The sequence below is a fragment of the Arvicanthis niloticus genome, chromosome 6, assembly GCF_011762505.2.
Source record: "Arvicanthis niloticus isolate mArvNil1 chromosome 6, mArvNil1.pat.X, whole genome shotgun sequence".
NCBI lineage: Eukaryota > Metazoa > Chordata > Mammalia > Rodentia > Muridae > Arvicanthis > Arvicanthis niloticus.
In genome coordinates this window covers 5,970,563-5,985,406 of record NC_047663.1, presented here as the reverse complement: position 1 = coordinate 5,985,406, position 14,844 = coordinate 5,970,563, and the positions used below count along the sequence as shown (strand labels likewise).

The 14,844-nt window shown below is 47.5% G+C and overlaps 1 long non-coding RNA gene across 1 annotated transcript; it reads right to left on the bottom strand.

Annotated features, from left to right (window-relative positions):
• Positions 1–5,450: 5,450 nt before the first annotated feature.
• LOC143442604 (uncharacterized) lies at positions 5,451–7,063 on the bottom strand. Its single transcript, XR_013110901.1, has 3 exons — positions 6,750–7,063; positions 5,783–5,885; positions 5,451–5,675 (listed from the first exon to the last, which is right to left on the bottom strand). It is a non-coding gene; the product is annotated as an uncharacterized LOC143442604 (long non-coding RNA).
• Between the last annotated feature and the right edge of the window lie 7,781 nt (positions 7,064–14,844).

Sequence of the window (14,844 nt, the reverse complement as noted above, 5' to 3'; positions counted from 1 at the left end):
CCAGTGTCCTTGAGTGGACAGAGCCCTCTTGTGCGTGTGAGGTTTTGATGGCTCTTAGTGGGCTTTGCGGGCGTTCCAATGGGCTCCAAGTACCGATGCACCCTTGAAGACTGGTTTAATAGAAACCTTCTAGTGCCTTCTCTGTACATGGGGTTTCCATGACATATGGCTACATATGTGACAGCACCGGTTAGATAAAAGACAGAGCACGCAATGGAGGGAGGAGAGTCCAGGCCCGCCAAGGCCTGGATACAGGATATAGGCAAAGATATAGGAGATTAGCCATGATAAACCCCAAACCAAACAATACAGGAAGTCACAAGGCTTTTTGTGCAAGTGTGCCAAATGGGTCAGGTTCAAGGAGATACAGGCGGATGGCAATTAAAACCTGCGAACAACACAAATGTCAATGATCTCTTTGAGCCATCTGTCAGTGGTGGCGGGAACACAAACCCTGATAGCCAGCATTAGCCTGAGGAGGTCCCTTCCCCTGAAGACAATTCATTCATCCAGTGATGCTTGGTCCTTGACTATGCTATAGAAAATAATTTTAATACAAGCTACAGTAAGCTTATTATTAATAATAAATTATTAATAATTTAAATTCTTACAGTCCTATAGGGGAAGGACAGTGGTCCTCAGACACAAGTGACTTCTCCAGTCTTTACAATGGCTGTATTTGGCCATTTGTCACATCCCTCAGAGGATGTACGGGTTTAAAAATTAAGCAGAGTCAGGGGACAGAGGCAGATGGATCTCTGTGAGTTCAAGGTCAGCCTGGTCTACAGAGTATGACACTGTCTTAAGAAACAAAAAAGAGAGAAAGAACTATAGATGGCCAGGTGGTGGCTCATAACTTTAATCCCAGTACTTGGAAGCAGAGGCAGGGGGATCCCTATGAGTTCAAGATCAACTTCTTTTACAGAGCTAGTTCCAGGGTAGCTAGGGCTACACAGAGAAACCCTGTCTCAAAAATAAATAAATAAATACCCAATTAATTAATTAAAAATAAAGATTAAGTGAAGTTTAAAATGGAAGCTTAAAAGTTTAATGAAAGTACACCTGTTAGTTTTTTCTTTGTGTGTGCATGTGTGTGTGTCTCTCTCTTTTGTTTTGTGACTGGCAGAGGAAATGAACCCATTTCAAGACTCTAGACTGCATCGCAAGTGAGGACCCTGGAATTTTGTGCCTTCTGGATGAAATATGGGCAGTCCAGGGAAGGACAGTGTCCTTCACATGGGACATCTGGCCTGACCCGAGGGAGCTGGTGTTCCCATGCATCTGGAACGAGGCCTCCTTCATGAGGATTTGCCTGTTTCTTTTTCTCTTGAAACCAGGTGAGGGGTTTGAAGAGTTGGGGACACAGGGGAGTCATTGTGTGGAATATGAGGGAAGAGGGAAGGCCTTGTGTTCCAGTTGGCTGTCGTCTTGGTCAAATACTCTCTGATCCTTCCTGGGGCTAAAGCAAGTCTGCAAAGTGCCCAGAGATAACACAGTGAGTGCCAAGCCAAGGGACTCAAGAGCCCCGGACAGTCCAGCCCCTTAGGGGACAGATGCTGTGGCCATAGACCCCAGGGTTGGGGTCTAGTACTGAATAGAAGTACAGCATCTGGGATTGGAGGTTGGAGTCCTTCTCAGAGCAACACAGAATTAGGAAGACTAGGGCTGTCTCTTAGGAGGACTGTGAAGACCACTCTTGCTCCCACAAGTCTATAGAGTAGCGTCTTAAGCAGGACACTGGGAAGAGTCTGGAGACAGTTTTGGTTGTCACACTGGGTGACAGTTCCCAGAGTGTCTAGTTGTAAAGGCCAAGGACATTGCTGAATCCAGGAGTCAGGCTCTTACCACAAAACATGGGCCATCCCAGGAAGGAGCGAATCAGCAGAGAGGCCTTCCCCCATCCACGTGGGAACAGCAACATGCCGACCACCAACCAAGCACCACCAACCAAGCACCGTGGGAAACCACATGTTTTCTGTTTCTCTTCTTCCTGCCTCAACCCCATAGAAGGGGAGTAAGGAATGGGGCCGAGGAAGGGAAATGAGCAAGCTGCAGGAGTTTCCCTGCTCTGGTTCTCTCTGGGTCTGGCAATGCCTGTGATCTTTGAAACAGGCCTATCTCTTAAAGTGTTGACTCAGACTGAGGTGGCATCCAAGGAGCCCTGGGCCTGCTGGGTTTGAGCAAGCACAGCTGGTGGGAGTTACTGGGAAGACAGACAGACAGACAGAGAGAGAGAGAGAGAGAGAGAGAGAGAGAGAGAGAGAACTATTTTCTCCATGTACACTACAAGACTGACTCTCTCTCTCTCTCTCTCTCTCTTGTGTGTGGGGGAGGGTGAGTAGGTGGGTGTGGGTGTGTGTAGCAGAGAATCAGGCACAAAACCAGAGCTCCAAAAGTGCCATTATTAATATTGAGAGGGGAGTGAGGCCTAGGAGAGACCCTTGGTCACTACAGTACTTGTCAGGAAAGTGTGAGAACCTGACTTGATTCTCCTAAAACTCATGTTTGAGAGCAGAGGTAGAGAGGAGAGACACTGCGGGGTTGGGGGTGGGGAAAGACAGAGCTGTGTTTGTAATCCCAGTGCTGGGGAGGCAGAGGGGAAGATCCTGGAGTGTACCCACCTCAGCCAAAACTGCATGCTCTAGTTTCAGTGATAGACTCTGATTCAAAACTAAGATGGAGAACAACTGAGGAAGGCGACCAATGTCTCTCTCGAGTTTATGCGTGTGTCACACACACACACACAGTGAGTAAGGGAAGTAAGCATGCTGGGAGTTTTAATTTGCTTCCTGTTCTATGCCCAGAAGCAACATGGGGAGGAGAGGTTTTATTTGACTTATACTTGCACATTACAGCCCATCACTGGAAGGATATCAGAGCTGGCACCCAGAGGGAACCATAGGGGTTCCTTACTGCCTGCTGACTTAACTGTAAGTCTGCTGACTGGCTTGCTGTCAGGCTCACGTTCAGCTACCTTTCTTACACCGAGGACAAGCAGGGGCAATACCCACAATGGGCCAGGACTCCCACAGAAGAGTTTACAGGCCAATCTGATGGCGACAAGATTACAGGCCAATCTGATGGCGATGTTCTCTCAACCGAAGTTCCTTCTTCCATGATGACCACAGCTTGAATCGAGTTGATAGGAAAACTAACCAGCTGCACAGTAAGACCTGTCTCAAACAAAACAAACAGCTAAATGGAAAAATCAGGCACCTCCAGTGGGGAGATAAATATTGCCCTGTGAGGTAGATCACAGCTGTAGCAACAAGACCAAGAGGGCTAACTACTGATCATCACAGCAGCATCTGATCGTGGGCACACTGGAAGGAATATATTTATAACCCACAAACCAATCCCCATAGTTCCCCCAGTTGTTTGGACAGTCTACAAAGATGGCCACCATCAATCCCTTCTTTCCCTGCCTCCCATTCAGCTTCTCACAGGTAGGAGAACCTATTGTTCTGTAACCCCTAGAATCCAGGCCAATGACCTTAGTCCCTTTTTTTTTGTTTTGTTTTGTTTTTTGTTTTTGTTTTTTCGAGACAGGGTTTCTCTGTGTAGTCCTGGCTGCTGTTCTGGAACTCACTCTGTAAACCAGGCTGGCCTCGAACTCAGAAATCCACCTGCCTCTGCCTCCCAAGTGCTGGGATTAAAGGTGTGTGCCACCACTGCCCGGCGTGACCTTAGTCCCTTGACTGGCCAATGCGAGGTAGCAGAAGTGATGCTCTGGGACATGAGGCAGAAGTACAAGTCACGTCACTTCCGACTGGGTCTCTCAGCATTCTGTCCCAGAACCCAGCATCACAAGGAAGGACCGCACTGCCTGAACCCCCCAGCTAACAATCAGAATCTGCTATGAAAATGTCAGGAGCTATATGAGATGTTCAGTCCTAGTGACAGGGCAATCACAGGACACCCCCAATTAAAAGCACCGAGCTGTGCCCTGCTAACTCAGAGCCTACAGAGAGATGAGCAATCATTGCTTTAGTCCACCACACTTAAGGGCAGTTTCTTACAGATGATCAGAACACTCCCCTGGGGAGCCAAATACCTTCAGAAACATGTGCTACATTCTGGTGTGGACAGTCACCCTTGCAGTGACCACCTAGTGTTCCTTCTGGAACACCATGTGTAAAAAAAGCAACCTAGGGAGAAGGGTTTGTTTCAGCTTACTGTCGTACTGATAGTCTGTCTCCAAGGGAAGTCAGTGTAGGAACTCAAGGCAGGAACCCGGTACGGGGCTTACTGGCCTGCTCCCCAGCGTGGGTTTGGTCTTCCTGTCCAGCCCAGGTCCACCTTTCTCCAGATGGTATGCCCACAGCAGGCCAGACCCTCCTAAGTCAGTCAGCAATCAAGAAAATGCCGCATGGGCCAATCTGATGGAGGTGATGGCTCAGATGAAAGCCCCTCATCCCAAGTGTGTCAACCTGACAGCCAAGAACAGCTGTTACAGGTCTCCACCGTGAACTATTGTGGGTGATACATGTAGGTCGAGTCAAACACCATTACAGATTCAAGTTGTTTTGTCTTTTGACTTTTTTTTTTTTTCAAGACAGGGTTTCTCTGTGTAGCCCTGGCTATCCTGGAACTTGCTCTGTAGACCAGGTTGGCTTTGAATTCTGAGATCCACCTGCCTCTGCCTCCAGAGAGTTAGGATTAAAGGTGTATGCTACTCCTGGCTCTGGTTCAAGTTCTAATGCACACACAGTGCCAACTCTCATCAGCTCACGGGTAAGAGCACCCTGTGAGTCCTCCACTTCCCACCTGCCCATCGCTTCTTCCTTCCCACCCTCTCTTCCTGTGTTTCTCTCTGCTATCAAAGTAACCACCATGGAAATACAGCCATGTTCTTAAAGGTCTGACAGAGGGCCGGTGGCGTAGCTCAGGCAGTCGGGTGCTTGCCTAGCTTGCTTGTGACTCCAGAACTCATGATCTGGGGGCAGGAGGATCAGAACAGAAAATTCAAGGTCATTCTCAGGTACACAATGAGTTTAAGGACAGCCTGAGCTACATAAGACCCTGGAAAAGTGTTTCACAAGATGAGGACCAGCCTTTGAGTATCCAGAACTCAAGCAAAAAGCCAGATGCGAGGTACACACCTGTAATCCCAGTGATGGCGAAATGGGAGGTGGAGACAGGCGAACCCTTGGAAGCTTGCAGCTATCTTGGGTACATAAGATTCCAGGCCAGTGAGTCTGTCTCAAATAAAAAATAATCTACACACACCTGCACCCACATGTGGGCACATGAAGAAATCTGACCCTATCACAAACACAAGGAGAAACAAAACAGACTGGCATCTGAGCCAGCCAGTGGAGTCAAGGCCTCACGGTGGAAGGTAGTTTCATTTCACACACAAGGGCAAGCTGGATCCCCTAGTAATTAAATACCAATTAGACATTAAGAAAAGGCCTGTTCCAAATCATATCACTGTTCAACAGGGAAATACAGGTAATTTAGCTTTATTAATTGCTGAAAGCTTTTGGGGCCGACACCATTTAGCAGGAAGAAGTGAATGTTAAGAATTACAGAACCAGGTCGGCGCTGCCCCTCTCCCTGGTGTGTGAGTGGCACCTCCCTATTTTCTTGGAGCAGGGCTGGTACGCACACCCTTTGTTTGGAGCGTGGGTGGCAGCCAGCTTTGTTGCCATGCTGTCCTCTCGTGCTGGTGTCTGGGAAGAAGTGGGAGGGATTGCAATAACATGTCATTTCTGTCCTGTACCTGTTTCATTCCCAGGGCTGGTTATAGTTACAGTAGACTTCGGAGGGTACCACTCACCGGTTAGGGAACGCCTGTGTCCTGTGTTTTCTCTGCTTGCTCCTCAAACAAGCTTGGAGTCTGCTTTGGTGCTGCACTGGTGGGTCTCTGTTCACGCTGGAATCTAACATTGAAACAATACTCTTGAGACTGAGGGACCACCGAAAGAAAATGGCTTTTCATGCTGTTAAAAATGCTAGCCAGAGCCAGGTGGAGCTAGAGCCCAGTAGAGGTGGCGCACACCTTTAATCCCAGAACCTGTAAGGCAGAGGCAGGTGGATCTCTCCGTTTAAAGCAAGCCTAGTTTACAGAGCAAATTCCAGGACAGCCAGGGCTACACAGAGAAACCCTGTCTTGAAAAAAGATAAATAAATTAAAAAAAAAATAAATGCTAGCCAAGGCTAGACGGACGGCTCAGTGGTTAAAAACATCGGCTGTTCGTCCAGAGGACTGGGGTTCAATTCCCAGAACTGACATGGTGGCTCACAGCCACCATTAATTCCAGAGGATCTGGCCCTCTCTGGACTCCATAAGCAGTAGGCATGAATGTGGTACATAGACAGACACTCGGGCAAAACACCCATATACATAAGATAAAATAGAAAGTTAAAAAAAAATGAACAGAGATGTAATTTTTTAAAAGTTAGCCAGGGTCCAGCAAGATGGCTTAGTGGTGCTTGCTGCCAAGCCTTGCAACCTGAGTTCAATCCTCAGGTCCCACATAGTTGGAGAAGAGAACTAACTCTCTGAAATTGTCCTCTGACCTTCACAAGCAAGGGAAACACACACACACACACACACACACACACACAGAGAGAGAGAGAGAGACAGAGTGGCTAGTTAAAAATACTAGCCCCGGTAAAACCATCAGACCTCACCCAGTTCCTTCAACCTCCAGCACCAGGCCTAGCAGGAAGTTGGGACACTGCTGCCTGCTGGCCCGAGAGCTAAGGGCACTTTAATAAGAACCAGTGAATGGAAAGCCTACTTGTCTCCTTGCGTTTGCGCTGGCAATGACGAGGGGATTAGGACTGGTGAAGGGCAGGAGAGACCACCCCCCCCCCTCAGGTGAAGATGGATTAGCTCGTGTGATCGGAGGATCACAGCCGCACCAGCAGTGACGCCCCGCCCCGAGGCTGGCAGTGGGCTCGGGACATACGTGACCGGTGGTCCTACTGTCTCACTCATCCTCCCATCCCTCTCAATTAAATTTAGGACAGCTCTGTTTTTGTTTGCTTGTCTCTTGTCCTAGTAACCTTTGGGAGAAAAACAAAAACAAAAACAAAAACAAAACAAAACAAAACAAAAAAAAAAAAACTGGATCCGTTAAGTCGCGATTTCCGAAGGCGGAACCCAGCACAGGCGGTTCCAACGCGGGGCCTCGTGCAGGGCCCTCAGCGGCCATCTGGGTGGACGGAGCCTGCCACCTCCTCTCTGGGGAGCAGCTTCCCGGACAGGTGGCACAGGCCAAACACTCCTGCGGCCTTCGTATGTGGATGACTGAACCTTTGAGAAAGACCTCCTCAAATAAAGAAGCCCTGACACCCACACACCTTCTTCCCCCCCCCCATTATCAGCAGCAGGCATAGAAGGACAAAATACTAAGACAGAAGCAGCCAGCACTGGACAGTCTAGGCATCTGCTCTGACGTCGAGCTACAGCTCAGACCAAAACTAGGTGTACAGTTTTCACATATTTTTTAGGGTTTATTTTATTATTTTAAATTACGTGTGTGTGTGTGTGTGTGTGTGTGTGTGTGTGTGTTCTATGGAAACCAGAAGAAGACGTTGGATCACTTAGAGTTGGTGGTATAGGGAGTTGTAAGCTGTCTGATGTGGGCCAGCCTAAGCTAACAGTACACAGAGAAACCCTATCTCAAATAAATAAATAAATAAATAAATAACTTTTTCTCCTTAAGTGTATGGCTACCTGTGGGCTAGTCTTGTCTAACAGTACACAGAGAAAAATCTGTCTCAAATAAATAAATAAATAAATAAATAAATAAATAAATGTAACTAAAATGTTCTCCTTCCATGTATGTGGCTACCTGTAGGGACAGTGAAGAAAGCCGAGAGCACTGGGAGTTTCTGGAAACTGTTCTTCTATTACTATTAATAGAGTTTATTCATAAATCCCTAAAGCTAAAGGTTGACATAGGAGCCGGTGATGTGATCCCGTGAATGAGCTCGCCACACAAGCTTGGCAACCCGAGCTGTTACCTGAACCCAAATACAGGGGAAAAGACACCAACTCCAGCGAGTGGTCCACCACTTCCTCCTGGTTTGGTGCAGGCACGGCCTCTGCCCTCCACACCACGGTCGATCCCTGATGATGATACAGTAGTCATTTACCTCAATTGTATTTTTACTCACATATTCTGGGTATGTGTGGGCGTGTGTAGACTATAGCACAGGTATGGAGAGGACAACCTCTGGGAGCTGCCCTCTCCTGCCCTGTGGGTCCTAGGGATTGGGTTCAGGTTATCAAGTAAGGATGAAGGGAGTTGCCTTTACCCAGAGAACCCTCTCACTGGTCCATTGTTGGGAGCCGACTCCTAACAGAAAGCGGCTATCATCCTTGCAGCCATCTCGAGCCGAATACCCTGACATGAGACTTGGTTTTCAACAGCCCACAACAGCTGAGCACACGCTGATAAACATCTTGTTTTTCCCACATAGCTTGTTTTGCTGTTTAGTGGCCCCAGCTGCAAGGCATGTGGTAAAGAGTCTTCAGCTGTGTCTCCCTGCTTGTCCACGACTGCAGGGCACGTGGTGAAGTGTATATATACCCAGGATTTTCCTTTTAGTAAACGAGAGTTGGTCACACGCGCTGGCTTGTCTCCCTTCATTCTTCACATCTCTTCCTTCATCCTCTCTCTCTTGCCAGACCCTGACCCTCGGACTGGAGCAGCAGCTCAGGTGGGACACAGGGGCCCCCAAGCCAGGCAGTGTGGGCCTCAACAGTCCATATAGATACATTTAAAGTTTATCATCATCATCATCCTCTTTATTCGTATGGGTGTTTTGACTGCATATATGTATGTATCTGGTACCTTCAGAAGCAGAGTAGGATGTAGGATTACTGAGAACTGGAGTTACAGATGGTTGTGTGCCAACATGCAGGTGCTGGGAATCAAACCCTGATCCTCTGGAAGAGCAGCCAGTGCTCTTAACTGCTGAGCCATCTCTCCAGCCCTGATAGTATATTTTTAAGAAATAAAAATAAGCCCGGACATTGGTGGCCTTTAGTCCTGATCTCTATAAATTCAACCTCAGTCCTGTCTACAGAGCAAGTTCCAGGACAACAAAGACTACACACACACACACCTGTCTCAAAAAAAAAGGGGGGGGGGGGAGAAGGAGGAGAGGAAGAGGAAGAGGATCCAGGCAGTGGTGGTGCACGCCTTTAATCCCAGCACTTTGGGAGGCAGAGGCAGGTGGATTTCTGAGTTCTAGGCCAGCCTGGTCTACAGAGTGAGTTCCAGGACAGCCAGGGCTACACAGAGAAACCCTGTCTCGAAAAACCAAAAGAAAAAGAAAAGATTTAAAAAAAAAAAAAAAAAAATTGGGCTTTTAAAGAAGAAGTGCGTGGCACTAGTAATACAGATAGTTCTTGACTTAAAAAATGCCACCCACCTCTTGTGTGCTTCTTGACACTCTTGACCAGGATAACTGAGGTTGTAGCTGGTGCTAGCCCTCAGATCTGATGCTTAGCGTCATCAAAAAGCCAAAGATGCTAAGCTGTGAAAAACGCAGCTCTGAAGCGGTGGCTGCCTGCTTGGTGGTGGCCTTACTGGCTGCTATCCGGTAAAGACCACACTTGAAGGGAGCTGGAGGCGGCTCAGCTGTCAGGAAGGCAGGGTTTGGTTCCCAGCACCTGGATCCAGGGCCCTCTGGGTTCTGTGTGCACACTCATGCGTCCACATATACACACATGTTTCAGACACAACACTAATATTAAAAAAAAAAAAAAAAAAAAAAAAAAGAACAAAGATAAACCAAGTAGATCTCTGAGTTCAATGTCACCAGCCTGGTTTACACAGAGAAACCCTGTCTCGAAAAACCAAAAAAAAAGAAAAAAAAAAAAAAAAGAAAAAAAGGAAAAAGAAGAGCCAGATGTGGAGCCTCATGCCCTAATCCGGTATTTGAGAGATAGAGATATAAAGCTAGCCTGGGCTACAGTGTAAAATTTTGTTTCTGATTCAGAAGCCCTTGGTGTTTCCAGGGGGCCATGCCTGCATCCACAGAGGCCAGGGGCATGCCTTGACAGGTGCTAACTTGACAGTATGTAGATTGAGTGACAAGAATTAGGGAAGAGATTCTGGGTCTGGTCCCAGGAGACTCTTATACTTATCTAAGGCCTCTCAGGCTGAGTACCTGGTCAAGCCTTCAGCCTGTAGTCTGACAGCATAGGTTTGGTATTTAACTCAGCACATGCCCAGAAGGGGCCTCAGCACCCTGTCGGTACTCTGTACCTTGTCAACCTAACAAAGAAAGAGAAACCAAACCTAAGTAAGTAAACTCAGCGAGTTTACGACTGAGGGCTGGGGACGTTTACCTGGCATATATGAAACCTTGTGTTCCAGCTCCAATACTGCACAAACCAAGCACTGTAAGCCCTGGAACATGGACACAGGAGAACCAGAAGTTCAAGGTCATTTTCAGCCACATAGCAAGTTTGAGGCCAGCCTGGGCTACAGGACACTACCTTGTAGACAAAGTAAAGGCCCTCCAAACAATGCCTGCTACAGGGCTGGCTGCATGCTCCCATGGCTGATGTGAACCGTCCTGCTAAGTGCTGCAGGAAGCAAAGCGCTGGCCCCCGAGTCATTGGTAAGAGGAAAACCAGCTGGAGAAGCTAAGGGACTTGGAGTCCCCACCCCAATCAGAGCTGCGGCATGTGCAAATGTGTGTGGTTACTTAATCCCCATACACTGCCCTTAGGTCAAATCGCTGATACCAGCAGCTGACATGGTTCTGAGATCTACCATCGATGTGGCATGTTAGGCAACAATTACCACACAGCCATTCTCCAGCCCAGTTCTGTGGTGAAGGCTAAAGGTGCCTTGGGATTTTTTTTTTTTTTTTTTTTTTTTTTTTTTTTTTTTTTTGAGTCAGGACTACATTGTGGAGCTCTGGCTGGCTTAAGAACTTATCATATAGCCCTGGATAGCCTCAAACTCACTCATTTCGTGTTGAGGCCCACATTCTGCCTCAACACTTTGCCTCAACACTTTTGGGGCTAAGTGCTCTGGTCAAGAGAGAGTGTGGCTCTTGGGGCAAGAGACTCGAAGAATGGAGACAAGACAGGGTGTGATTCAGTCTCTTCTATTTTCTCAAGCCTCCCTTATTGAAGGGAATTCTGAGGTATTTATATACACAAGCAGGAGAACACAGGTGAAAACATTTTACCACGTGCACCATACAGCTGAGGTCACTAAACAGCAAAACAAGCTATGTGGGATAAACAATATATTTATCAGAGTGTGCTTCAGCTGTTATAGGCTTTTGACAACCAAGTCTTTCATCAGGGTATATGGTTCCAGATGGCTGCAAAGTTGATCTAGCCGCTTTCTACTAAAGTTGGCTCCCAACAATTTCGGAACATCGTGTGTGTGTGTGTGTGTGTGTGTGTGTGTGTGTGTGTGTGTGTGTGTGTGTGTGTGTGTGTTTCGAGACAGGGTTTCTCTGTGTAGCCCTGGCTGTCCTGGAACTCACTCTGTAGACCAGGCTGGCCTCGAACTCAGAAACCTGCCTGCCTCTGCCTCCCAAGTGCTGGGATTAAAGGCGTGCGCCACCACTGCCCGGCAGAACATCTTTTTTGTTTGTTTGTTTTTCTCAAGTGGGACATGACAGTGAATGTTTGTAGTTCTGGCTCTTAGGAGGCTGAGGGAAGATCTCTAGACCAGCCTAGGCATGATTCTGTCATAAAAGCAAGTTAAGGGGCTGGGAATTTTAGCACAGTGGTAGTCTGCTGGGGCTGGTTGGGGATGGGGGGAGGGTAAGCATGGCAAAAATAAAACAGAAAAAGAAATCTTTTCCTCAAGTAGGTGTAACCCCCACACCCATTTATTATTATTATATATGTGTGTATGTGCACAGATGTACGTGTCCACAGAGGCCGAGGGAGAACATCGGGTGTCCTGCTTTGTCATTTGCCAGGGTACTCCCTTGAAACAGGATTTCTAACTGAACCTGACACGCTCCGTCTTGACTAGGCTGGCAAGCAAGCTCCTGGATCTGCCCTCTGCACAGCGGAGGAGTTACAGGAACACACAGCTACACTTGGGTTCTATGTGGGCATGGGGGTTCAAACCCAGACCTGCCCTTACTCTCTGGGCCATTTTCTCAGCCCGATAGGCATTGTTATGGTGGACTGCCGGGGGCATGCGTTACACATTCCTAAAAGTGAGACCAGACACCCTTCAACATCCTGAGGTTCACTTCACTGTGGCTCCTGGCTCTGCTTCATCTTTTCCCTCTGCAGGTTTTGAAGGAGACAGATTTCCTGGTGAAGGCTCAGCATGTCCTTCCCCTCAAAAAATAACTCTGACACCTGCCAAGAGCCCAAAGGAGGCAGAGCCGACTGTGCTCACCCGTGCTCGTCCACGCTCTTCCGCGCTGATCTGCGGTAGTCAGGAAGTGTCCCTCTGTCATCTCTGTCATTCTCTCCTTTCCTCCATCCCTCTTTTGGTTATTTAAGACTGTGTTTTTCTGTGTAAGCCTGGATGTGCCCACCTCTGCCTCTCAAGTGCTAAACACGTGAGCCACAATGCCCAGTTTTGAGCCTAATTCTTAATCTGAGATACCATGACATTTGAAACTCAACCTGAGGTGTTTATTTGCAAATGTCAGGTTCTGATGTGGGGATTTTTTCTACCCATGCTAAGTCAGGAAGACTGGTTTGTCTTTTTAAGTGTGCACTGGGACCATCTGGCCCTCTGGGACTTCAGCCTGAGAAGCCCAGGCAGGGGGAGGCATCAGGTGGGAAAATGTCCCTCCTGAGTGCCCACATCTCTACAGGGAACTTGGATTCCAGATGTTTTCCTTTCTCTGGGGGCTCTGCTGCACCAGCCAAAAGGAAACAAATGGGTGAGGTCAGTCCTCTTATACTGTTTGAAGAACCTTGCTGAAGAGCTTTAAGGAAAAAACAAAAAGAAAATAAACCGGATAACACATACCTTTAATTCCAGCACTTAGGAGACAGAGGCAGGTGGGTCTCTGAGTTCAAGGCTAGCTTGATCTACAGAGCAAGTTCCAGGACAATCAGGGCTACACTGAGAAATCCTGTCTTGAAAAATAGAGACAGAGAGACACAGAGAGAGACAGAGTGAGAGAGAATAAAAGGTATGGTATACACTGCCTGTCTCAGTCTCTTTTCCTGTTGCTGTGATAAAACCCTTTGCCAAAAGCAACTGAAGGAGGACTGGGTTTTCAGCTCACAGTCCAAGGTTACAGTCCATCATCCAGAGAGAAGTTGCAGTGGCCAGAGCTCCAGAGAGCTAGCTCACACAGTGCACACACAGAGAAGGGGCAGAGAGCAAAGGATGAACATATGTGTCTCAGCTCCCTACAGCGACTTATACTGTCCAGGACACACCCAGGGACTGGCTCTACCCACAGTGGACAGGTCTTCCCACTGTAAGTAAGGCTATTCTGATAATCCTCACAGGCACACTCAGAGGCTCATCTCTCTGGTAATTCCAGATTTTGTCAAGTTGACAATTAACACCTACCGCTAAGCTCCTCTGCTTTTCAGATCACCCTCTACTTTTTTTTTTTTTTTTTTGTATATTTAAAATGTACATATTTTATACTCAGGGGTAGAGTGTTTACCTGGTGCTCACTCAGCTCTGAGATCAACCCCAAGCATGGAAAAAAAAACCTTGTATTTTTATTCTAAAGATATGTTACTAACCAATCAATCTACTTTGAAATAAGAGACAGCAAAAATCAAAGTCCCAGCCGGGCACAATGTCACATGTCTTTAGTCTTAGCACTCTGAAGACACAGCCAGGCAGATTTCTGTGAGTTTGAGGTCAGTCTGGTTTACAAAGTGAGTTCTGTCAAGCCAAGGCTACTTAGTGAGACCCTTTCTAAATAAATAATAATAAATAATAAAATAAATACATGAATAAGTAAATATTCCGGTTGGTTGTGGTAGTACACTCTTGACCCTAGAACTTGGGAGTTAGAGGCAGGAAGGTAAGGAATTTGAAATTATCCTTGTCTGAGCAGTGAGTTTGAGGCCAGGCTGGGCTACATTGTACCTTGCCTCAAAACAAAGGGCTAGATAGGTGACTCTGAGCCTAAAGTGCTTGCTTTGCAAACAGGAGCACCCCAGTTTGGAAACCAGAGAGGCTGGGTGTGGCGGCATGCCCTTAACCCCAGGGCCAGGCTGCTTCTGAGCAGTCCACAGCCTGCCCGTTTAACCAAAACAGTGAACTCTAGGATCCGGGTGAACCCTGTCTCAAAAAATAAGGTGTCATTGCCTGACCCATTGCCTCATGATCACATCTAGCCATAGACATCCCATGCTTATCACACACACTATAAAACAAGGGCCAGCCATGGGGTCACATGCTTGTGATCTTAGCAGAAAGAGGTAAAGGAAGACGTTCAGGAATTCAAGGTCATTCTTGGCTACTTGTGATCTTGTCTTAAAAAAAAAAAGTAAAAAGTAATAATGTTTTTAAAGGGGGGCAGGGAAACAAAAAGAAAGAAAGAAGACAAAAGAAAGAAGAACAAAGAAAGAAAAGAAGAGAAGAGAAAAAGCAGGAAGAAGGCCGAGCTCCTCAGCACCTAGACAGGGGCTCCCTTGGTGGCCAAACTTGGTTCTGAACCGGGGGAGGAAGCAGCTGGCATCATCTGACAGCTCCTTGAAGGAGAAATGACATCTCAACTCACTCTCAGATGCCAGTCACGTGGCTGCAGTCAGGACTTCAGGGCATTGAGCAGAGGGAACGAGGAACACACCACTTCTGGAAACTGGCTCCCTGACTCCTCCGCCCAGCGTCATGCTCTGCTGCATGAAGCCTCCTCATCCAGCCTACGTGGGATGAAGCCCTTGTCCAGAGTCCCAGC